This window comes from Felis catus, chromosome A1, assembly GCF_018350175.1.
Source record: "Felis catus isolate Fca126 chromosome A1, F.catus_Fca126_mat1.0, whole genome shotgun sequence".
Taxonomy (NCBI): domain Eukaryota; kingdom Metazoa; phylum Chordata; class Mammalia; order Carnivora; family Felidae; genus Felis; species Felis catus.
In genome coordinates this window covers 110,346,403-110,372,082 of record NC_058368.1, presented here as the reverse complement: position 1 = coordinate 110,372,082, position 25,680 = coordinate 110,346,403, and the positions used below count along the sequence as shown (strand labels likewise).

At 43.9% G+C, this 25,680-nt stretch overlaps 1 protein-coding gene across 2 annotated transcripts in view; it reads left to right on the top strand.

Moving 5' to 3' along the window:
• FSTL4 (follistatin like 4) overlaps window positions 1-25,680 on the top strand; it is a 725,054-nt gene that overhangs the window by 259,796 nt on the left and 439,578 nt on the right. The window contains exons 3-4 of one of the 2 annotated variants that reach the window (XM_019831942.3): window positions 2,306-2,446; window positions 21,389-21,549. The gene's annotated coding sequence lies outside the window, so the exon portion shown is untranslated. The remainder of the gene's footprint in view (window positions 1-2,305; window positions 2,447-21,388; window positions 21,550-25,680) is intronic. The other variant, XM_045058882.1, reaches the window with a different exon arrangement.

Below are 25,680 nucleotides of genomic sequence, written 5' to 3'. Positions count from 1 at the left end.
CTAATGGCTAAAGATGTTGAATATTTTTTTCAAATGCTTAATTGCCATGCCTGTATCATCTTCCAGATGATGTCGGGTCAGATTTGTGCCCATTTTAAAGTTAAATTGTTTGAGAGTTTGTACTGAGCATTCTTTATATATTGTGGATACAAGTTCTTTATAAGATACATGATTTCCATGTTCCCTCCCAGTCTGTGACTTGTCTTTTAATAGTGTTTTAGAAGAACAGAAACTCTTAATTTTGAAGGAATCCAATTTTTGTCAATTTGTTCTTTTAAGAGTCATATGTTTACCATTGTATCTATGATCTTTACCCAAGGTCATGGAGATTTTGTGCTGTGATTTCTACTAGAAATTTTGTAGCTTTAGGTTTTATATTTATAGGTCTGCTATGCACCTGGCTTAAATTTTTCTGTACGGTGCAAGGTATGGACCAAAGTTCTTTTTATTTTTATTGGTTGAATAATGTCACGTGATATCCAATTGCTCGATTTCATTTGCACACAGACTACCCCTCCCCCGATGAATTGCTTTTGCACTATTGTCAAAAATCAATTCACTGGCAAGAGCACTTCTTGACAAGGACTTCTGGAGATCTACTCCTCCACAAAAGCCATGAGAATGCTGGTAAAAATTGTCAAAATTAACTCTTTCTGAACTCTGAAAAGCAGCCAAAGGCTTGGAGCGATATGAGGCGTATTTATTAAAGAAGAACAGCCAAATCTCAGTAAATAATAGCCTTTGCTGCATTTTAACTTACTCTATCCCCATCTCCTTCTTCTTCTGTTTCCATCCCAACCCTCAGAAGCAGGACTGAAGCCCTAGCTTCAGTTACTAGGGACCTTAGATGGAGACTGGGTGCCTGGCCGAAGAGAACACCCAGGTCCTTTCTCCATACTTGGGCACCTTGGGGCTGTATGTTTAGCTGGAACACAGGGACCTTGTGGACTGCGGCAGGGAGGGGGCCTGAAAGTGGGCTGGACTTAGGTCTTGTGCAACTAGATATATCAGGCCCGCAAGTGAGCCTTTATCAGGGAGGTGAATGGGAAGCTTTTTTTGACTGTTAACTGAGAGCAGAGAAGCTCAGCCCAGTACTTCAGAGTCCCTCTGTGTGTAATGGGGAGATCAGCCTGGGGCATGGAGTGGATGGGGTTCTAGTCCCAGGAATACCTAGGCTTTCTCTGACACAGGCTGGTGAAATCAGATCCTCAGAATTATTGCTTGATCTGGAGATGATCTCTTTCAGACTTGTCTTGGTATTGTCAAAGTGTGAGGGTGGGTACTTGAGATAACACAATAACAGGAACCTTTACATCTTCCCGAGGCCCTGTAGGAACCCAGCTGAAGAGAGGCAGGGGGACCAAGTGGGTCCTCCTCTGTGCCCCAGGCTGGAGCTGCTCAGAGGGCAAGACATGCTGCAGCCCTTCCTGATGCCATACCACTGCAGACTGTCACATCCCTCCTGTGAAATCACAAAAGCACAGTCCTCCTGAGTACTTTGGTTTTCAGTAGAAACAGGCCAGGGCTGTGAAGAAGACCTCAGAGAGGATGAGAATCTTGGGTGCAGGTTGGCTGCCTGGAGCCTCACTTCCCATACTCAGCCTCTGATTTGGGGCCCCCTCTTGTCTCCCCCAACACTTGCCAGAAAGAACCAAGTGGCCAACACTCCTCCCCAGGAATGGGTATTTAGAAGAGGAGCCAGAGAAGGGTCAGCAGTGTCTAGCCCTAGTGGGTGACCTTAGGCTATTGAAGAAGCCCTTTTAGAAAAGAGATATTTTTTGGTGCTCTTTAAATCCTATCAGGAAAGCATCCAGTTATGCCACCTATATGACTCTCTAATTATTAAAATATCCTGAATTGTGATGCTAATAGCAAATTTGTTAAATGGAAATGAATTCTTAATGTCATAATTTGTCTTTTGCTTTTCATCTGATTCATTTTCTTTCTAGATGTCATTTCCTAAGAGCGAATGAAACTTGGAAATATTTCTTGCCCTTTCTGTTGGAAACATATTTAGTAAGACTTCATTCCATCTTGGAATTTAGGGGTCTTGTCTGAGGGCAGCCTGCCTGATGGGCTCGTGGTCATTTGTTTTGGCGTCAGCTGACGCCACCCCCAACAGTCACAGCCTCATCTCCAGCGTGATGATGCCATAGGCAGAGCTGGATGTCAGCCAAGAGGGGACCCAAGCGTCCCCAGGCCCATCCGGTCTTCAGTTGCTCATGAGGCCATGTTAGCCAGACCTGTATGTTAGAAGGGCTTGCACAGCCCTAGCCACTCAGGCCTTTCCTGCATGTTTCGGCAGGTTCCTGGGCGTACCTCATGGACTTCCAGACCGGTTCACGCCTGCAGCTTGCTGAGCCTGAAGGAGACGGAGTTGCGTGGCATTTACAGCAGAGGAGAGAAGCTGCTTCTGTCTTCTTCATGCACCCGTCTGCAGGAACAGGTGTGCCAGCACTTAGTGAAACAAATCTACATCTTTAGTTACAGCCCTCTCCTGGTCAGACAAAGGAGTTGGAAAAGGGTCTGATTTCCATGGTATCCACACGTCTCTATACAGAATCACTCCTACCCTCTGACATTTGCAGCTCTTTGTTCCCACAGGATAAGTGGTCTTGCAGGGAGTCCCTCAGTCCCTGATGTGACAGGCTTGTGCTGATCCCTCCCCCAGTGAATGAAGGTGCCTGCAGTGACTGACCCTGTGCAGTGAGCCCGGCTCAGGAGCAAATTCCACAATGTAGCATACAGCCCATAAATACATTCACATGTTGAAAATATTCCTTAAAGTTAGATCAAGTTAGGACAGCTTTGCCTAGTGCTGACACACGGAGTCTCTTGGCCACTCACTGGTTCACTCAACACAAATATGAAAGTGAGATGAGCTGTCAGGCATGAAAGGTGAAATGAGGCCCTGATTAATCCGGACATATTGATTCACAACTGAATAGAATTTTGTTCATTCATTCAACAAATATTTATTAAGTATCTACTGTGTTACAGGCACTCTTCTAAGTGAGTGCACATAGAAGTGAGCAAAAAAGATAAAAATCTCTGCCCTCCCCTGTGTGTGGGGAGGTTATATTCTAGAAGGAAAAATAAGAAACATGTGCAATATAAAGCATGTCAGATGATGATGAGTAATATGAAGAAAGATGCAGCAGGGAAGGGAGGAGGGCTGGGAACGAGGATGTTGGACCTAGAAGTAGTCAGGATGACATTGGAACAGAAACGTTGTGAGGAAAGAGAACCTTGAAGATACCTGGGCAAGAGCACTCCAAGGAGAGGAACAGCCAGTGCAAACGTCCTGAGGTAGAAATAGGCCTGGTGAGCTGGAGGAGAAAACTTGCTCATCTGAGCTGAGTTGAGGAGACCTATAGGGGATGAGGTTGTAGAGAATTTTATGGGCCATTTTAAGGACTTTGCTTTGATGCTGGGTGACGTCAGAAGCCATAGGAGCTTTAGAGCACTGAGGAGACATGATCCTCTCTATGTTTTAATAGGACCATTCTGGCTGTGGTGTTAAAACGAGACTGTAGGAGGACAAGGTCAGACTCAGGGAGAAAGAAGTCCATCGCAAAAATTTAGGCAGGTGATGATGGTGGCTTGGACTAGGGTAATAATGATGGAAGTGGTAACAAAAGGTTACATTCTGGACATATTTTTGAAGGTAGGGCCCACAGAGCTTACCTGATGGGTTGAAAGTGGAATGTGAGAGTAAGAGCAGAATCAAGAGTGACTGCAAGGCTTTTGCCCTGAGAAACCAGAATCACAGTGCTGCCCTTCACTGAGATGGAGGAGTGGGGGTAGGAGCAGGGTTGCAGCCCCTCAGGAACTAGGTTTTGGACATGCTCAGTTTGCAACGCCTAGGAGATAACCTAGCACAGATACTAAATAGGCAATTGGCTATGTCAGTGGAGAACTCAGGGGTGGAGATGGGCATTTGGGAGTCTTTAGCACTTTGATGGTCTTCATGGCCAGGGACCACAATAGATTAGAATTCAGATCCCAGGGAAATAATGATTTTTTAAAAATACAATTCTACCCATGTTTTCAGCAAGGAAAGGGAAGCACTAAAGAAATGCTTTTCAGGAGTGCCTGGGTGGCTCGGTCAGTTAAGCGTCTGACTTGTGGTTTTGGCTCAGGTCATGATGTCATGGTATGTGGGATCCAGCCTTGAGTTAGGCTCTGTGCTGACAGCACTAAGCCTGCTTGGGATTCTCTCTCTCCCTCTCTCCCTGCCCCTCCCCAACTCGTGCTGTCGCTCTCAAAATAAATAAGTAAAACTTAAAAAAAAAAAAAAAGAAATGGTTTTCAGGATGGGAACAACTCTCTTAAATTGTGTTCTGTTTCTTTGTTCAGCTGTGTGTTTTTATTCTGAATACAAGGGAAAAAAGTTTTCACTGTTAGGGAAGGGAGATTAGCATGGAATTGCTTCAAAATCCAATTCAAACTGTGATCCCCACCTGAGGTGTTTCAGAGAGGAGAACAGCCCAGGAAAACAGGGCATTGCAGGAGAAGGCTCTTCTGTGCAGGTACGAAAGGGGGAAATGGTGCTTAGAGCTACCAGGGTTCTGGAAATAACTTTTTTTTTCTCAAACTGAACAGTTGAGAAGAAGCTTTTAACATTTTAAATATCCCTTAACCATGGATATTTATTTCTGTGAAGTGATTTACATATAATTATAATACCTACAGGTTTTAAGGGGAAAATACATCTTATTCTGAGCTATAGAAATAGAGTGTTGGAGGCTTTTCAGGGAATAGAGAACAATAAAATAGAAGGGAAAATGTCAGAGTTCACTTTCTTTTATAATTCATTATTTTGAAGGCTCCAAAATACATTTTTTAAAAGTAGTTATGGGGACACAAGTCTATATTTTCCATCAATTTCCTAATTAAACAGGATTTGGAAAGAAAAGTGTTTTGCTCGCTGATAGGATTCTTTACATTGAAGATACTATAACGTGAGTTTTATAATAGTGTAATATAATATCTGAGCAGCTTGACTGGTTCGCTTGCAGATAAGATTCTGCTGCATCTTACAAGCTATTCCTTTAGTGATTTATCTTTTTTTTAATTGGTGAGAAATACAACATGTAGAATGGTTTCTTATAAAACCAAACATAGTCTTGCCATATAATCCAGCAACCACACTCCTTAGTAGTTGCCCAAAGGAGTTGAAAACTTATGTCCACACAAAAATCTGCACACAAATGTTTGCAGAAGCTTTATCCAGAATTAGTAAAATGTGAATGAAAGAAACCAAGATGTCCTTCAGCAGGTGAATGAATATATTAACCATGGTACGTCCAGGCAACAGAAGATTACTCAGCACTAAAAAGAAATGAACTATCAGGCCATAAAAAGACACGGAGGAATCTGAAATACATATTACTGAAATATGAAAAGATTACACCTGCATGATCCCAACTACATGACATTCTAAAAAAGGCAAAACTATAGATCATTGGCTGCCAGGAGCAGGGGGGAAACCAGTAAGTGGAACACAGAGGATTTTTAAGGGCAATGAGAATACTTTGTGTGATACCATAATGATGGATATAGTCACGATACATTTGTCCAAACCCATAGGATGTACAACATCAAGAGTGAGCCCTAATGTGAGCTTTGCACTTGGGGTGATCATGATGTATCAATGTGGGTTCATCAATTGTAACAAAGGTACTTCTTTGATGGGGGGTGTTGATAATGGGGGAGATGATGCATGTGCGGGGGCAGGGGGTATATGGGAAATCTCTATCTTCCCTTCACTTTGGCTCTGAACCTAAAACTCTGAACCTAAAACTATCATGAAAAAATAAAGTCTTAAAAAAAAAAAAGGACGGAAGGGAGAAGAAAGGAAGGAGTGAAGAGAAGAAGAGAAGGAAGGAGGAATTGTTTATTCCTTCTCCTCTTCCTGCTATGACAAGATAAAAGGGGATAGGGTTGATTTCTGAGTCACCATGAAATGTGGCCTGACCCACCTCATTGGAACCCTGATGTGAATGAGAAATAAATTTTGTTGGGTTCAGCCACTGAGATTTAAGGGTTTAGGTATTACTGCAGCATAGCAGAGCCTATCCTAACTAATACAATTCTTTTCTCAAAGCTATTCTCACACTTTGTGGAGTCTTAGGCAGTGGTGTGGTCTGGTTCCAAGAGAGCACATGCTTTAGAGAGGGGCCTCCTATGACTCCGTTTGGGCCATCGCAACACTGTTGATGGCAAGATTTCCTGAGTGGTAGTTACCAGATGGGTGTTAGAGTCAGCCTCTTCGCTCTGGCCAGGTGGGTGCATGGATATGCTGATGAGATTCAGTTTTCATCCTTTGCGTGGAATTGAAGTGGTCTCAATCCCTAATCAAGGAGACATGATCTTCCGTAGAAAGAACAACATCTCATACAAAATTGTGTGTTTTGGGCCATCTTTCATCTACCTTTGAAGTGATTCATGACTCTCTAAGCTAATAAAACACCTTGCTGAAATAAAATGATCTGTCCAAGCAAATAAAAACTCTGACAGAGTTACTGGATGGCATTTCCTAGGGAGCTATAACTATGATAGCTAGTTCATTGAGAACTAAGTAGAAAACCCAAACACTGACAAAGCTGCAAAGGAGAAATGGATCCCCACTGGGGGGAGTCTGTGCCAGGAAGCACTCTGAGGTCATAAAATATATGGACTCTCAGTGTGAGAGGACTTCAAGCAGGCACCCGGGCTGGCTTCTTGCCTTGGGCATGCCACAGCCATTATTCACCAGGCTTCACATGTTTACAGAGCATTCCTTTTGCAGCCACCTCGTGCCAGGCTCTGTGGGGCCGAGGGAACAGAGGAGGCTGTATCTCTCTTAACAGGATGCCTGTAGATCTGCTGGGGAGGTGACATTTATTTGGAGACACAATGAACCACAGAAGGGTTAATGGGCTCAGCAAAGCAGAGACATACTAATGAAGTTAAAAAATTAAAAGGGAGGTGCACTTCAATGAAAAGATCAGGGTCACCCACCTCCAGTGTCCTCATTGTCGGTATCATCTTCTCGGAGTGGGATGGGGGACTCTTGATTGGGACCCCTTACAGATTCTCAACAGATGGTCATTTGATCTATGCTCACATATTTCCAGTGTCTGGGAACTTATTGCCTGTCAAAGCAGGTGTGTTGGACAATTCTTTATATTGAGTTGAAAACTGCTTTCATCTAACTTCTACCTACAGATATAAGACCTGCCCTCAGGATTAATATAGTGCGAGTCTAATCTATTTCCCACACAACAGTCCTGCAGATATTTGCTCCCAGCAACCAGGCCATGTCTCCCCACGCATACACATGACTCCACACACCTTCTCTCCGGGCTGAGCTCCCAGCTTTATTCAGAAATGCAACCTGGCTTCCAGACCCCTCAGCTCTGATGGCCTCTCTGGCTTGTGTGGGCTGTTAGAGGCCCTGGTGGGAGTACTGCTGCTTACATTTACCTTGGTTGCCCTGCTGACTCTCGCCCACAGCAGGTGCTAGAGTACTTGAGGCTTGAACAGTTTTACTGCTTAAACTTCTCTGTTGCAGAGTGAAGCTCCTGGCAAACTCCCCTTTCTGAACTAACTCCTCCATTGTTCAAGCACGACAGAAAGGCAGGCCATGCTATTAACACCACCTGTGTGACAGCTAAGCCCACTTTCCTCCTGCCAGTAATACAGCTAAGGCCTGTGTTAACATTTCTGTTCTCAAGTGAGGAAAGCTGTTCTCTTGGCCCAATGGAAGGGTATTGGTGAAGGATATTGATATCTTTTTTTTTTTTTTTCATTTACTTACTTATTTTGAGAGAGGTGGGGAGAGAGAACAAAAGAAAGAGAGAGAATCCCAAGCAAGCTCCACTGTCATGGAGCCTGAACCCATGAACTGTGAGATCATGACCGGAGCAGAAACCAAGTCAGACGCTTAACCAACTGGGCCACGCAGGCGCCCCAAGGATATCAATATCTTTAAAAATATTTTTTTAATAGTTTAAGTCTCACAAGAATTTGTAAAACTAATGCATAGATCTCACATGCATCCTTCATGCAGCTTCCTCCAGTGATAATTATGCTACCATTATGCAATGTCAAAACCAGAAAAATGGTATTGGCATTTGTAACTCAGTTACAGACCTTCCCGGGATTTTACTGGCAATCCTGTATGTGTGTGTGTGTGCGTGTGTGTGTGTGCGTGTGCGTGTGTGTGTGTGTGTGTAGTTCTGTGATGTTTTATCACATGTGTAGATTGAATAACTTAGCACAACCAGGTACAACACTGTTCCGCACACCAAAGAAGCTCTCACATTACCCCCTAGAAGTCACATCCTTCCCCCAGCCCTAACCCCTGGGAACCTCTGATCTGGTCTCTATCACCATAATTCTGTCACTTTGAGAGTGCTATGTCAGTGAAATCATAGGGTATGTAAGCCTTTGAGATTGCCTTTTTTTCCCTACTCGGCATAATGCCCATGGGTATCTTTTGCTTACATGTACTCATGATCATAAAGAATTGTCTGGTTTCATATTCTTGTTTTGCACAATGTGACAAGGCCGCCTCAGTGTGTACAGTTAAATATATAAGCCATTGAGTTGAGAGTGGGAGAGTGCCTCGTGCCCCCACAGCCGGTACCTTCAGCATTGGTAGCATGAGCTGGGTGATCCCATGAGGCTCTCCTGGCTGGGCCTTGCAGGGCTCCCCTGGGCTCTGGGACAGTGAATGACATAACCCAAACTTCTGCCTCTCTCTACTGTCTCTGTCCTTTAAAACGGTAACGGTGTTCATGGCCCGAACATTTCAGTATTTTAAAAAGGCAGGCATAAAAATCAAGAGTAATTAAACTTGTCAACCTATACGTTTTTTCAGGGAAGCATTTTAGCAGGGACAATGGGCTGTCATATTTCTAACTCCATGGTACATGCCTTCAAAGGGGGTCTGTATTCTAAAATTGTCTGATCTAGAGAAAAGTTGTACAAATTCAGTTTCTAACCTGACTTTGTTAAACTCAGAAGTGATTAGCCTTGGAGTAAAAATACACAAAACGATTTGGCAAATAATAATATCACTGCTGAGTGTTCCCAGTGTAGATGAAAAAGTAAGGTGTGTAAAAATTGAGGATTAGATAGAAAAGAGAAATGCTCATGTTTTAGGAATGTAAATAATTGTTTAGTGAGCTTATCTGTTTACAGCATTGCACTCTACGAAGAATTTGTTTTTCCCCACCTTTTGAGAAATCTGGCAAGTTTAATGGAATGCAAATTTTCTAAAGCAATCCTCTAAAAGTACATATTTCTTGGCTATAGATCAGCTAATGTGTTTCATAGGTGAATCAAAGTAAAAATCAAGGCATTTTATAGATATGATCAAACATATGTATATGATCAAACAAACAACATCGATTCTGGAGATACAATTATTTTTTAAATTCAACAAACATTTACTGAATGCCTACTTTGTGAAATGCCTGTCTGCTAGGCATCCAATAAATATTTGTTGAACAAATGAATGAATACACAAGGACAAGTTAATAAGAATGAGACTAGATATCTTGGATTTTTAAATGAGGCAAGCGATGGCAACTTCAGGATAACGCAGGAGTCCTTAAAGAATGTGTTGTGATCCACATACTTAATCACAAAGTTATCTTTATGAACTAGAGCTTTTTGTATTTTGTTCAAACCGATTTTAAGAAAATGATTAGTAAGTAGTATGGGTTAGGTGTTCGGAATCCACTGGAAGCCACTTGGCATGTTTTCTCACCAGAGAAAACTGTGATGCTACCTCTTTTGTTGGTATGTCCAAGTTGGGCTTGAATAATAGTGCTAACTTCAGGGGTGTTCCCCAGGTCACAGTGACAGTAAAGGATGAAATCAGGGTTTGCATACAGGTGCTCGTCTCCAAAGCGGCATCTCATACCCTCCTCTACCATTCCTATTCTTTTCTGCTCCTGTTTGTTCAGTGACGCCAGTGTGGATTGCATTTGAGGTGGGCCTCACTGGATTTGCTGTAGCTCCTCAGAAACAATAATAGCTCCTTCTTTTCCGTCAAAGATTTACCCCCTCAGACTCCTCCTTTGATCAGTCTAAATTAGTGAGTGCGATTGGGGATAAAGAAAATTAAGATCGCAAGCAGGTATGGAGGCAGGTGAAGCGGAGAAGTAGGAGGGCCTCGGGACCCAAGTGGTCACATTGACATCAGTTTACCCTTACCCACTGACACAGCCTGGGGAGATGGGACAGGGTGGGGACCTTGTGAATTTTGGGTTTGTGTACTGAGAAAATGGGCTGTTGCAAGTGGCTCTATGCCAATGCAAGCCCTGTGCCCTTGACCACACCTTGACGCACAGGATGCAGAAGACCAGTGGCCAGCAGCATGGCAGCAGTGAAGGCCAGCCTCTGCTCTTGGCACCCACTGGCAAAGGAGTTCAATCCTTCCAACCTCAGCTTAGACATCACTTCATATGGAAGGATTTGCCTTGCTGGATATTCCTGAGGTGCTCTGTCTTCCCCTGCTCTCTTGTCATTACTTTTTAAACCATCTATGTTGACTGTGAGTTCTAGGAGGGCAAGGAGACCATCTGCTTGTTCACAGCTTTGTATTCAAGCATAAAAGAGGGCCTAGGGGCACCTCGGTGTCTCAGTGTGTTAAACCTCTGACTCTTGGTTCCAGCTCAGGTCATGATCTCACAGTTTGTGAGTTTGAGCCCCATATCAGTCTCTGCGCTGACAGTGTGGAGCCTGCTTGGGATTCTCTCCCTTTCCCTCTCTCTGCCCCTCCTGCATTCTGTCTCTCTCAAAATAAATAAGTAAACTTAAAACAAAAAAGAGGGCCTAGAACAGTGTAACTTCTTAGTTAATAATCATGAAATAATCTGTAATGTTTTCCCAAGCAAGGGAAGAAATAAATGTTCTGGAGACATTTCATTTACAAGGAACAAATGAAACCTGGAGCTTGTCTTGCTCTCTCAATTTGAACATATTGGGTATGTAGGACTCCTGGCTTTATTCCCTCAGACCCTCGTTCTTTTTATGGATTTTATCTGTTTTTCTCTCTCTCTCTTTTTTTTTTCCCCTGTTCCTTGCTAACCTCTTGCTCCTTCATTTATTCCCTTCCTTTTACCCTTCCATCTCTCCGTGTCTTTGGTTTGATTTTGTCTATTTCTCTGAAATTCTTTTTCTGGAGTATAAACATACATACTGATAGCTTAAGAAATTGATAAGGGATGGAGCTATTGTTCTTAACAACTTAGGAACAACTACTAGGACAATAAAAACAAAATGTATAATTTTCACACCAGCTGAAGAAAATTACATCCACCCAGCAGAATATACACAAAGTAAGGGAGAAAAAAAGCAGGTATGTAAAATTGGAAGCATAAAAAAGGCAGAAATAAATATTATAATATTTGTAATAAATATAATATAGTTAAAATTATAATAAATGTAAATAGTTAAAACTTATTAACCAAAGTACAGACTCTCTAATTGAATTAAAAAGATAAAATCAAGCAATATATTGCTATAAGATAGATAAAACCAAAAATATACAGAAAGGGTAGAAAAAATTTACCCAAAATAAGTCCAGATAAAGGTTATAATATCAAAGTAATAATTTAAGACATTAGATACTACAAGGGGAAAAATAAAGGTGTTATATATTGATAAAACAAATAATATATCAAAAAATACAGTGAACATGAACATATATGTCCTATACAGTATAAGGTCAAAAAAACATAAAGCAACAACTGATAGATCTAGGATGAGAATAAATCCAAAGCATAGTTGAAGATTTTAAATACATCCTCTCCAATGATAGTAGTTGAAGCATATAGAAATAGGCAAAGATAGATGATCATAGTAATGTAGTTAATCCAGTCTGTCCCCAAGAAAAAAAGTACTTTCATATATACATGGAACAGACACAGATTACATCGTAGTCTACTTTAGTAAATGTAAAGGAATCAACATCATATACACAACACAATGTTCCTGACAATGATGCAACTAAATTGAAAAAGTCCTATATCTCTAGACATAGGAAGAATACAGCCAAATATCGTTGGGCTATAAAAGTAATCAAAGAGAAACTATTAAATACTTAGAGGTGAATGGCAATGAAAACACCACACATCATAATTTGTGGGTCATATTAAAATTTACTTGGAAGTAAATTTATAGCTTTAAATACTGCAGAAATTAGGAAAGAATACAAAAACAGAATAGGGCTTTCAACTTAGCACATTCAAGAGAGAAACAAGGTAAAACCAAATAAACAAGAAGGAAGAACCTAAATAAGAATGCAGGCAGAAATAAATAAATCTAGAGAACAAAAACAAATGGGAAATGAGCAAAACTCAAAGTGTTCTTTAGGAAGACTAATGAAATAGATAAGCCTCCGGCAAGACTGGTAGGAGAGGGAGAGGAGGAAGAAAATGTGAATAAACAAAATATAAGTGAAAGTGTGTACAGCTATGTGCTAATAAATTGGATGCTCTGATGAGCTACATAATAGTGCAGAAAAATGTAAAAATGCTAAAAGTGGCCTGAGATCTTAGAACTGTAACCCTTGAAGAAACCGAAGTGGAATCTTCATCACCCTTTCCAAAAAAAGCCCCAGCTCCCAATAGTTTTACAGCTATGTTCAGTCTTTCAAGGAAGAGATAATCCCATTCTTACAAAGTTGCTATAAAAAAATAGGAATAGAGAGAAAACTGTTCACATAATTTTATCCGATTATTGTGACCTTGATTCCAAAACTGGATAAAAGCAATTCAGGAAAAAGAAATTATGGGCCAATTGCACTATAAACATAGGTGTGAAAATCCTAAATATGTGAGCTAATTAGAGGTAATGGTTTAAATTGAATTTATCCAAGGAATTCTAGAAAGTTAAAGCTTTAGAAAATCTATTAATGTGATTTAATGTATTAATGGAATAAAGGAGAAAAATCGTGTCACTTTAGTAGACGCATGGGAAGCATTTGAGATAGTTCAACATCTCTTCCTGAAAAAAAAATAACATCATCTGAGAAAATCTGAATAAAAGGAAAATTTCCAATCTTAAAGGCTATCTACTAAAAACTTATTATTTTTTTAATGTATTTCTTACAGCATAGTTTGTGAAGGAGGAGTTTGAGGCAGCCCAAGAGTGTTGCTTTAGGAGAATGGATAAGAAAATGTAGTCTATACATTTATTTCTTAAAAAAACCCACGACACAATAATTGGTAAAAATAAACCAGGTTTATATGTGGTCGTGCAAATAGAGCTTAGCACAGTGTTGAGGAAAGGAGAAGGAAGTAACATTTTGAATTATCACAACAAACATATATAAAACAACATTATATAGTTTTGTTGGGTATCCCCATGTCTAGTGGCATTAATGAATATGTTAGAGATCGTACCTACGCACAGGGCAGAAGAGATATGGAAACACGAGGCGAGGGGAGAGGATCAAAAAATAAAACCAGAAACGAGTCTGCACAGTGAAGCGTGTGAACTGTATGATTGAACTGAACTGTGTGACTCATTCAACTTTGTGCACTCAGGACCAGAAGAAAATATTTAAAACTCCTGTCTATTCATTGAAGGTGGTAACCTGGGTACACCCCAGTATCTCCTTGGGGCTAACTTTTCTCCTGACCACCTGGGCTCAGAGTTTCCTATCTTGCTACGTTCCAGCTGCCCACAGTGTTTCTGCATCCACCGTCCTCTTCCAGGCCGGGCCAGCCCTTCAGGCCACATACATGCGGGACCCTGCCCAAGGTGTCCGGGAAGGGCTCTCCCGGAGGCCTGGAGCAGTGGAGAGGCAAAGGAAGGTGGTTGGTCACAACATTGAAACAACCAAACTCCCCATTGAGCTCCAGACTCGTGTGGCCAGCAGTCCAGTGACAGACACCTCAAAAAATTTTATTATTTTTTTAACGTTTTTATTTTTGAGACTGAGGGAGGGAGGGAAAGAGAGAGAGAGAGAGAGAGAGGGCCAGCCAGCCCGGGAGGGGCAGAAAAAGAGGGAGGCACAGAATCCGAAGCAGGCTCCAGGCTCTGAGTTGTCAGCACAGAGCCCGACACGGGCCTTGAACTCACAGACCGCGAGATCATGACCTAAGGGAAGTTGGACGCTTAACCGACTGAGCCACCCAGGTGCCCCAGATGCTTCAAATATTAAATGTCCAAAAGTGACTTCTGGATTCTCCACCTGCTGCTCTGCACTTGTGACTCCCCTAACGCTTCCATCTCAATAAATGACTCTTCTCTTTCACTCAGACCCCACGATCATGCCATCGTTAATTCTTATCAAGTGTAAATTCACTCTATAGCCCAAATCCAACCACAATTAAAATGCCACCCTGTGACAGTATATTGCTAAGTGAAATAAGTCAGAGAGAGACAAATACCATATGATTTCACTCATATGTGGAATTTAAGAAACAAAACAAATGAGCAAAGGGAAAAAAGAGAGACAAACTAGAGAACAAACTGATGGTTACCAGAGGGGAGGTGGTGGGGATGGTTGAAACAGGGGATAGAGATGAAGGAGGGCACGTGCTGAGATGAGCGCTGGGTGTGGTATGTAAGTTTTTAATCACTATATTGCACACCTGAAACTAATACAACACTGTATGTTAACCATACTAGAATTAAAAAAAAAAAAAACAACAACAGTATGGCACACACACACACACACACACACACAAATATGCCACCCTAGTCCAAGCCAACTTGTCTGTCATCTGAACTACTGTCATGGCCTCCTAATTGGTCTCCCTTCTTTTGTTCTTGTGCCCTCCATCTATTTTCCACCCAGTGACCAGAATGATCTTTTAAAGACATAAACTTACTCTCTTGCATGAAAACTTCCATGGCATCCCCATCATATTTGGATTAAAATGCCAGCTCCTTTTCACGACCTATGCGGCCCTATGTGGTCTAGCCAATGGCATCCCCTCTGGCTGCTATTCCCACCACACAGTCCGGATGAGTCCTCTCCATGGCTTTGCTGCTTGCACACACCAAGTCTGCTCTTGCCCGGCGGCCTTCACACAGGTGTCCCCTCTCCCTGGAATGCTCTCGCAGCTGCCATTGGTGCCTTCGCCACATCCCCTTGGGCCTCCACACTTCTGTGCACACAGCCTGACTTCAACCTGCCAGCAGCTGCCTTTCATTACCTGGGCAGTTTCTCTCAGAACAGGTTTCTCCTCTGCTTGTGCAAATGGCGAGTCAGACGTGCCAGAGAATGAATTCCCCCACGAAAGCAGTCCTCCAACAATGACAGGGGAGTTGGTGTATGAATACTGTAGCTCTGGCAGCCCTTTGGGTGGAAGGAGATTTGGAGGCATGTGTTTTACACTGGATCCCAGAGGCCCCAGCAGGATGAGGTTCCATCTACCCACAGGGCTAACTGACTTGATGACACACCCATACGAAGCTCTGTTTCACTTTCCTACCCGCCCCCCCCCCCCCAGGGCTTCCCGTAACCGCCTCTTTTTAAAAAAAATTTTTTTTAATGTTTATTTTTGAGACAGAGACACAGCATGAATGGGGAGGTTCAGAGAGAGGGAGACACAGAATCCGAAGCAGGCTACAGGCTCCGAGCTGTCAGCACAGAGCCCGACGTGGGGCTTGAACTCATAGACTATGAGATCATGACCTGAGCTGAAGTCGGATGCTTGACCGACTGAGCCATCCTGGTGCCCCTGGAACTACCTCTTAAACTGTCTGCCCATGAATCTTTGTTTCAGTTCTGCTTCTGGGAGAACCCAGACCAACACAGCACCAACTGCACCAACTCCAACAGGTCTCCTAGAGAAGCGACATCACACAGTAGTTAGAAGAGTGGATCCTGGGATCAGATTCCCGGGGCTTAAAAGCCTGGCCCTTCTGCTTACTCACTTGGTGAACTTGGGCTCTTGTGCTGTATTTTCTCATCTGTCAAATGAAAAGTGATCAGAGCTATTTCAGTTGGGGTGTTCAGGGGTTACAAGATACCATTTATTGAGTGTTTACTACATGCCAGGCTATGTTCTACGTGAAACATGCTGATTAATGCTTTTGATCCTCATAGCAACACATTGCTGTCTAATACTGTATTCCATTCACTTTGTTCACTCTTTGGTGACTATCTCCCTCAATAGGGCCCTCAGTCCACAAGCATAGGGACTCACTGTGTAGCTGACCACTTTATGCCTAGCTCCTAGTACACTGCTCACAGCAGACACTCAAGGCATATTTGTGCAGTAAGTGACTCTTAATCAACACCATTCTTAAAAGGACCTTAAAGGGTCCCCCACTGTGTACCTCTCACTGGACAACAAGATGGAATGGTTTGAAAATTGCTTTTAAAAGCATCATGTGCTGTGAGTAGGGGTGGGCATTGTGGGCTTGACTTCGGCTGTATGTGTGGAGACAGGAGTCCTGTTGGAGGCTCAGCCTTAGTCTAAGTCAGATTAGAGGTGAAGATATAGGAAATGCTGATTCCTGAACACAGGTAGCAGTTGTTGGGAGGAAGGGGTGGGCCTGATAGGTGAGGGAGGAAAGAAGGGAGATTCTGGGGTCTGAAGCCTGCTTCCAGATTACGTGTAGATCCATAACAAACATAGGAGGAAACGGGTGTGGGGAAGAGATGCTGAATCTAGTTGGAACTGTGTTGGCTTTGAAGTCTGTGGGTCACCTGGTGAGGGCAGAAATACGGTCTGCAGCTTAAGACTGAGGTGACATGTGGAGATGTAAATTTGTGGGTCTGTTATGGCATGGAAGAGGTTGAAGCAGTGGAAGGGAGTGGGATCACCATGTGTCCAGAGAGAAGCCTTCTGGACTTCTCTCTCTAGAGAGAACACCAGACGGTTCTTTCTGAAGATCTAGATGGGGCCAGGGCAGCCCTGAGGCCTGTGTACCCCCTGGGAAGGGCCTGAACCCTGCCTTCTCTGTGCCTTCCTTTGCACTAGTCCTAGGAACTCTGCCTCAAGGTGTTTTCCATTTTTCTCTTCTTTTCTGTCCTTTTCCTGGAATCCCCATGGCTCTGCACTCAGCTCTGGGAGGCCTACAGGGCAGGTTAGGGGAAATCCCTTTCATAGGACCAGCCCCATCTGCAGAGGTCCAGGAGGAAAGAGAGCAAGAAGACTTCACTCAGAAGCACCAACCTTGGAAAACCTCTGGGGATATAGGCTGTGACCATTGGTGACCCAGAGCAGTCCAGAGACAGGGCGCCAGTGCATGAGGACTGTCCCCAGGGGTTGGGGGGTGGTGGTGGTGGTTCAGGATATGAGCGCTGAAGTCTGGCCACCTTGACTTCAAATCTCTATTTTGTAGCCTGGTGTCTTCTGGTAGGTAACTTCTTTGAGCCTCCCAATTCTAGTATGTAAAAAAAGCAAAAGAATTGTACTCCAGAGGGCTGTTGTGAGGATTAAATAAGGTAAGTGCCCTAAAGGATTCACTATGTTGTAAGCCTCAGTCACTGGTGGCTGCTATGATTATCAAGCATACCGTTTACTCAAAGGGAAAGAGAGCCTAGAGTTAGGAACAGGCTGGGGAAGGCCACTTGGCCTGGGAGAGGCAGAGCAGTGGGGGCTGTTAGGAATTGACTGTTTGCCTAGAAACGAGTCAGTTGAGCTCCCCAGCCCCCCACCCCAACCTTCTTGCTGCCCAGGCAAGACTCTTTTTCGCAAGTGCAGAAGCAGAAGAGGAGAGGTTGAATGAGCACGTGAATGAAGGCATGAAGGAGTAAACAAGAAATAATGAGCCTTCGGTTATGGCCTATCAGCACTGACCTTTCTCCGATTTCACGCCGCTGCTGAGTGTTGGGGTCGCATCTGAAATGAGGTCTGGGGAGGTCTCTCATCAGTTGCATGCGTGTGCGTGGGTGTGCATGCGCGTGCTGGCGCCTGTTGAGATTAACATGGGAATAAATCACAAATGTTTAATCTTCTTGGTCCCTTGACAGGCCAGTTAAGCAGAAGTTATCAAAGACATAATTTAACTTGCGCTTCTTTTTCAGTTTCCATCCATCTTAGCGCAGACAGTGGGGGACTGTAAAGTGTCTCATGAATTAGTAAAGAGACATCAACGTATTCAGCCTTTACTGCTGTATCGACTTCATTTTAGGATTTGACCACAATAAACAGTGAAGAACTCATTTCCTGCCCAAGATGCAGAACAGTTAATCCTCAGCAGGAGAGAGAAGATTCTAGGCAGGGGCCTGAGTTGGAGCAGGGAGGGATCCTTTCCTGAGAAAGAGAGTTTCCCAGGCTGGTGTTCAAACAGGGGTGTGGGCTTATAACCCAAAGAGTTTGGGTTTCTGTGGAGACTTCCGACTTGGCCGGGCTGCCTTGCTGCATCAGCTTCCCCTCAGAAAGTCTGTCTACTGAACAGACAGGGTCACAGGGACGAAACACTGTGTGATCTATAGAAGTCTGTGAGTCAGGATGATGAGATGTTTGAACTGGAGGGGATTTTAGAATTCCTGTCACTCCCTTCACCTTAGTTTCCCACCCACAGAAGGAGGAGGCTGAGCTCCATCACCGCTAAAGGCCCTTTTGCACTAACAACCCACGCCTTGACTCAGCCCTCATGTGCTTGGGGGTATGACCGTGCATGTGTGTGGGGGTGTCTTGTTTTGGGTAAAGCCTAAGGCAGCGTACTTGACACTCACAGGGAGTGAGCATGTATGTACAGGGTAATTTCTGGATATATGAACCCACTCCAGGCGTGGACTGTGGATAATTTTATAATCAAAATGAAACACCTAAAAGATGAGATGTAGGCAAGGTGCCCGTTCTTGCCATGATAGCTGTGGGCACGTCTTCTTTTTTTTTTTTTTTATTTTTTTTAACGTTTTTATTTATTTTTGAGACAGGGAGAGACAGAGCATGAACAGGGGAGGGTCAGAAAGAGGGAGACACAGAATCTGAAACAGGCTCCAGGCTCTGAGCTGTCAGCACAGAGCCCGATGCGGGGCTCGAACTCACGGACCACGAGATCATGACCTGAGCCGAAGTCGGCCGCTTAACCGACTGAGCCACCCAGGCACCCCTGGGGGCACGTCTTCTAATTGGTCGTGTCTTTGTCACATTTGAGTTTATCTAATATACTGATTGGAATACAGTCTGAATATCAGTGTTAAATAGCAGGAGTGGGGATTTTTGTTTCTAATTTTTAAAAGTGAGTGCTGAGTTCCTTTCTGTGGCCTACAATGTTAGTGCCTAGCAAACCCTTTGAGGGCAGAGGACATGAGGCTAATGAGAATCCTGTGACTCAGGAGGCAACCGTGCTTAGCTTCTTCCTTAGAATTGTACTGGGAGGGGGACACCTGGGTGACTCAGTCGATTAAGCATCCGACTTTGGCTCAGGTCATGATCTCATGGTTCGTGGGTTCAAGCCCTGCGTCAGGGTCTGTGCTGACAGCTCAGAGCCTGGAGCCTGCTTTGCATACTCTGTCTCCCTCTCTCTCTGCCCTTCCCCCAGTCATATTCTGTCTCTCTCTGTCTCTCTCTCAAAAATAAACATTAAAAAAAAAGGAAAAAAGAACTACTTTTTTTTTTTTTAAAAAAGAATTGTACTGGATATACCATATGTGGTAGATCAGTGCCTACTTTATTGAGTCGATATGTGATCCTTCTTTTGGAGGGATGGGGGGAGGGTGTTAGCCCAGAAAGGAATTGATCACCTTGGAAAAGTTGGGTCCTGACAATGTTTTGCCCAGAAGTGGGGACCACCAATTATTAAACCACACAGCAACTCCCTAGGGCTACTGAATTACATGGGAATGTTTGCCCTGGCACTCCTTGGCCCCCAAGTTTTTCAATTCTTATTTCTTCTTTTTTAATTTCTACTTACCACCTCCTTTACTCTCTTGCTTTTAGCTGCCACTCATTGGCATGTACCCGGTTCTAGAATTACCCCTCATTCCTTCATGGCTACTGCTGCCTATTTCTTATGAATTGGAAAATCAGATTATCAAGAATGTTAGAATTGGGTATGGCCTTAAAATAAGAGATTAAATAAACACTAAAGAGGGCAGAATGAGGCTAGAGTAAATGGATTTCGGGATTTCTGAAGAGAAATGTGCATAAAAGTTTGGCCTTTGGCACAAGGCTATGCATGTATGTTTGCCTCTTCTTGGTTCTTAGCTTTGTGCTATAACCTAGAAAGGAATAAAGAAATGACCTATGGATGTAGGAGGTGATTTTTCAGAAAGCTTCTCCAGAAAGACCACCATCTAGGATTTCAACATAAGCCTTCACTTGTCTTATAGGTCCTGTGTGTGCTCGGTTATCACAGGTTTCTTTATCTCTGCTCCCTGGAAGGTAAATAAGTAGTTGAGGAATGTTTAGACCAGTGGACATTCTACCCTTTACTGGGGTCACTTTCTCAGAATACTTATGGGGTGAGGGATGTTGGGAGTGGTAGTCAACCTACAGAACTCAACATACTGAGGTGGCATGGTCATAAAACATAGACTGTTCGGTAAGTAGCGGATTGTTCAGGTATTCAGGATCTGTTTCTCAAACACTGTATTCCCCATACCTTCTCATGGTGCCTTCACCAAAGTTAAGCCCATGGTGAGCAGATGGTAGAGCCACCTGGGTGGGGTATAGATGTGAACAAATTAGATCCCACTCAGTGGAAGCCTCCAATTACAGGAGACTCTTGATGCCACATGAGCTACAGGACAAGCATCTCCTCTAGAAGACCCCCTTCCCTGCTTCTGCGGGTTTTCTCTGCGCATTGTTGTGTAATGGTGTGTGTGGTGTTGGGGGTTAGATCTAGGTGGCCAGTGGTTCCAGTACCCCATTTGTAGGAGGCGAAGTACTTTTCCTTGGGTCCCTAAAACAACTGAAATTGGGTTAGGTTTCCATATCTGGAAAGACTTTATTGACATGGTAAAGGATGTAGGAGGACATTTCCAGATTCCTCTCTGTGCTATTGTCTTCCTCACCATGTCCATCTTCTCATCTCAATAAATGGTACTGCATCCACCTGGTTACTCAATATCTTGGCATCGTCATTCACTAATGTCTTTCTCTCATATACCACATCCGTCGATTCTCCACAGTTCTATCTCCCAAATGTGTTCAGTCCATCTTTTTCTCTCCATCTCTGAAGGGTCACCGTAGCCCATCTTCATTGCTTATCTAGAAGACCGCAGTGGTCTATTAACTGGCTACCCTGGTCTTCCTAGATCCCCCTCCAAGCTATTTTTCACCGATAACAGATGGGATTGACATAGAACCTTAAATTGTCTCACAGCTTTCCAGCCTCAACTACCAGATGCCTTTTCACCACAGAATAAAATGCCAAGACCTTACTATGGCCCCAAAGTCTGTGTGTCCTGGCCCTCCTTACCCCTCTGACCTCATTCCAGTGACACTTGACTTCTTTGTTTTTCTAGAACATGCGAGTCTGTTCCTCACCTCTGGGCTGTTCGTTTGTCTCCTCTGCCTGGACACTCTTCCCTGAGAGCTTACTTTGTCTGGCTACCTCTCATCCTTCAAGTCTAAGCTCAAAGGTCACCTCTCAAAGATGCTTGCCCTGACCACCAATCTAAATAAGGTACTGTACATGTTCCTCTAAGTACATGACTGAATACATTACAGTTTGTAATGATTTCTCCTTGTTTAGTTTTTCATTACCTGTTTGTTCCCCTAGACTATATAGTCGAAGTATAGGGACTATGTATGTGTTGATTACTGCTGCATCCTCAGAACCTAGTGTATGAGTTTCCTAGATCTGCCATGACAAAGTACTGTAAACTGGGTGGCTTAAAACAGCAGGAATTTGTCTTCACACAGCTCTGAAGATCTTACGTCCAAAATCAAGATGTCAGCAGGGCCATGCTCCCTTCCAGGGCTCTAGTGAGGATCCTTCCTTGCCTCATCCAGCTTCTGGTGACTCCAGGCACTCGTTGGCTTGTACCTGTATCCAGGCTCTGCCCCCACGGTCACATTACTTTCCCCTCTTCTTTCTGTCAAATCTCCCCTGTCCTTCACTCTTTTACAGACACTTATTATTGTATTTAAAACCCACCTGGATCATTCAGGATAAACTCCTCCTCTCAAAATTGTTAGTCACCTCTTTTGCCTTTTAAGGTCATATTGACAAGTTTTGGGGATTTGGACGTGGAGTTATCTTTTCATGGGCCGCAAGTCAGCTCACTGTACCTGGTGAAGTGCCTGGTACCTGGTAGGTGCTCCAAAAAATGTTGAATGAATGAATAAATCATAACAGCTAGGGCTTCTGTGATCAGAGAAGCGAGCCAGTTTGCCTCATCGACCCTCACCTGTGATTCGACATATTTGCCTAAAGGCAAAAGGTGTCCTTTCCAGGTGGGTGCTCAGCCTGCTGCATTAGCATTTGCCCACACCTCAGGTGTGTGTTTCACCCATCATCCCAGCACCAGTGGTATCTCTCGGGCCTCCTCTTTGTTCAGAGACCCTCTGCATCTCCCATGGAGGAGGAAAAAACAGACTCCCTAATGCAAAAGGAAAGCCGATGTATCAGTTAGGATCTTGAAAGGAAACAGGTTTCACCCAGATGGATCAAAAGAAGAGGTTTTAATGAGAAGACTACTGATATTGGTATGGAAAAGGTGAAGGGGAGAAACAGGGGTGGTGAGGTCACCAGTGGGAAGCTATTACCACCTTTAGGACCAAAGGGAAAGGGGGAGGATGTAATGTTGACAGAGCCCCATGAGAGCTAAGCTATGGAGGAGGAGCTATGGTCATGGAGAGATGATGTAAAAGCAGGGAGGGAGTAGAGAAAGACCCAACCTCTCTCTACTGGTGCTTTGCATGGGCAGAACCCAACCAGAGCCAGAGGACAAGGGAACTGGTAGGTGCTGCCCATGGCTCATAGAGGTCAGCTTCCTGAGGCACAGAGCTGGGAAGAAGACAGGGCCTGGGCCTGGGTGAGAAGCAAGTGGAAAATAACAAACAAAGCAGGTCACCAGTAACAAGTCTGGGATCAGAGAAGCAGGGGGAAGAAGGGGCTGTCACCTGCTCTAATACAAGTGAGCAGTAAATAAGAAATGTGGGGTTGATCTCTCCTTTCCTCCTTCCCCTCCTATTGCCATTTCCATGTAGGCAAGGAGTCTACCTCAGTGGTTCTAACAGTGGCACTACTGTTGTCTTCCCTCTGAATGTTGGGGGTAGGAAAAGCCCAGCCACTGAGCCAGCTTTGCAAAGGCTCTGGAGGATGCAGACGCTGAACAGTGGCAGAGGGAGAGGCTTGTGGAGAGCAGGGGCTGAAGCCCACCGAGGCGATACTAGTAGGCAGGGAGGGGGCTTCAGCAGGAATTTTCATTCCACTGTGGGTTTCATGGGGTCAATCCCTGTCCCTGCTACAGGATTATAAAGAAAGAGAAAACCGTAACTTTTTACTTGCATCTTGGAGCAAAGGAGAGGATGAGAACTAGAATGATCTTTCTCAGCGAGCCAGAACTTGAGTGACCAAAGAGCCACTCCAGCTGAAAGCATAGATGAGGTGTCTCCCCGGAACAGCCTGGCACCGAGCCGAATGCACGCTCCATCTCCTAGCAAAGAACATCCCTGTGGCCCTGGGAGTGACACAATTGACAAAGTACGACACCCTTGCCCTTTCTCCCACTGTCCTTTCAGGTTGATAAGTTGCATTTAAGGAATTTCTTTTTTTTATTTACTGGCAGAATAAAATGAGCATTGGAAATGTGAGAAAGATGAGTTGTCTCCCCCATAAAGTGCTAGAGTTAGAAAAGCTTTGTTGTGTCCTTGGGTCTTCTCTGCATGCTGTTTTGTGTCTTCCTGAATTGCCTGCCAGGCTCTCGCCTCCCTCCTGCTAAGCATGAGGTAAGGCCAGCTTCACTCTGTTTTCTCTCTGATCCTTGTGAGCTCTGTGGCCTGTGCTGCCTCTTGGGCAGGATCTCACTTTATTAAACAGGACAATCAATTAGTCTTGTTCATGCTGTACTACATCATCGAGCAGTTTCTCTTAAGACAGGGCGTAGTTCTTGTGTCTATTGACAGCTCTGGGAGGGACGCCTTCCACTGGGCAAGCTGCTCTGCCCCAGACTGTGGGTTGAGCCCTCTGTCCGTTGTAAAGAACTTCAGAGGGCCACCGTGATAGTGTGTGCCAAGCCCCCAGTTTGGGGAGTCAAGACAGAAGCCCCACAAGGGTGGTCTGGTGGACACAAGGCCTGAAGGAACGTCCAGGACAGAACAGAGGTCTCCTGATTAAGACACAATGGCCCCAGGTCCAGAAAAGCTCTGAAGAACCATCATACTTTTTCTTGATCGTAGAAATACCTTTAAAGTTTGGTGGTTATAATAGTAAGTAAAACTTCTCATTGAAACAAGAATTGTTTGAATTTCAAACAATTCAAGGCTATGTGGAATAGTCAATGAGATTCCTTTACCATCTCAACCCACAGAGCTGGCTTTTCAGCACTGGCAGAGTATATGTCCAATTTTTTAAAAATTTATTTGTGTGTTTTTGAGAGAGAGAGAGAGAGAGAGAGAGAGAGAATCCCAAGCAGGCTCTGTACTGTCAGCGCAGAGCCTGACCTGGGGCTCAAGGTCACGAACCATGAAATCATGACCTGAGCCAAAACCAAAAGTCAGATGCTTAACTGAGTGAGCTACCCAGGCACCCCCCACGTCCAAAGTTTTTAATATCTGCATCACATACACACATATATGTATGCTTGAAAGCTGGGGTCAAACCTACAGCTACCTTCCTGTATCCTACTTATTCTACCTTAGAATGTATGAACCGTCTCTTGCTTTTACATATTTCTTCAGAATACATTTCTGAAATGATGCTCACAAGTTAAATATGCAAAAGTGAATAATTGACATACATTTTCTAAGGTGATTGGTATCTCACAGCTCTCAATTATTCTGCCATCTTGTTCATATTTTCACCATTTGTTCTTCCACTTCGCAGGTGAGCGCAAAGTCCACAAGCATAAGTCCAATGAGTAACAAATCAAGGCTAAAGACTTTCTCCTTGTGGTGCCCCAGTGATTTGTTTCAATTTTATTAAGCCTCTAAAACCTTGTCTTCTTGTTGTAAATATCAACATTTTAATTTCTCTTCCTATTCACTTTTATAAGGCAACAAGGGCATGATGTGATAAAACATTCAAGGATAATTGTACAAACCTGCCTGGCCATGCCCTTTAACCTGGATTGAGGGCTGGCAGTCAGTGCCACCCTGCAGCCCTCAAGTGTACCTCCTTCTGTTGAGTTCTGAAAGTCCAAATCCAGCACCAGAGTGGCGACTTACGGGGTCCCCATGTGTGGTATTCAGAAGTGTGGTCTGTTCGTGAGTTGAAATTGTGAAGTCAAGGATACCTATATCCTAGATGGCTTTCCAGGCAGTGCGGGCTAATTCTGCTCCTTAAGAAGAAAGGAGCTTAATAGAAGCAGATCAGGCATCTTGCAGACATGTTGGGGTCAAAGAACTGTGTTCGGAGCTCTGCTTTGAGGAACTACGGCCAGACCCACGCTGCACAACTGCCCTGATAAGAAAATGCCTCCAGGAAGCCCTAGGTGCTGCAGTTGGCCCTCCTGGGACTGCATCCTAGCTGGAATCATCCTTGCCACTAGCCCTGATACTACTTATGTGTCAGAAACTCAGCCTTACAGGTTCTAAGGCAGGCCAGCTCCACCATGCTCCTCACCAGTAAAATGCTGCCCATCTCTGAGCC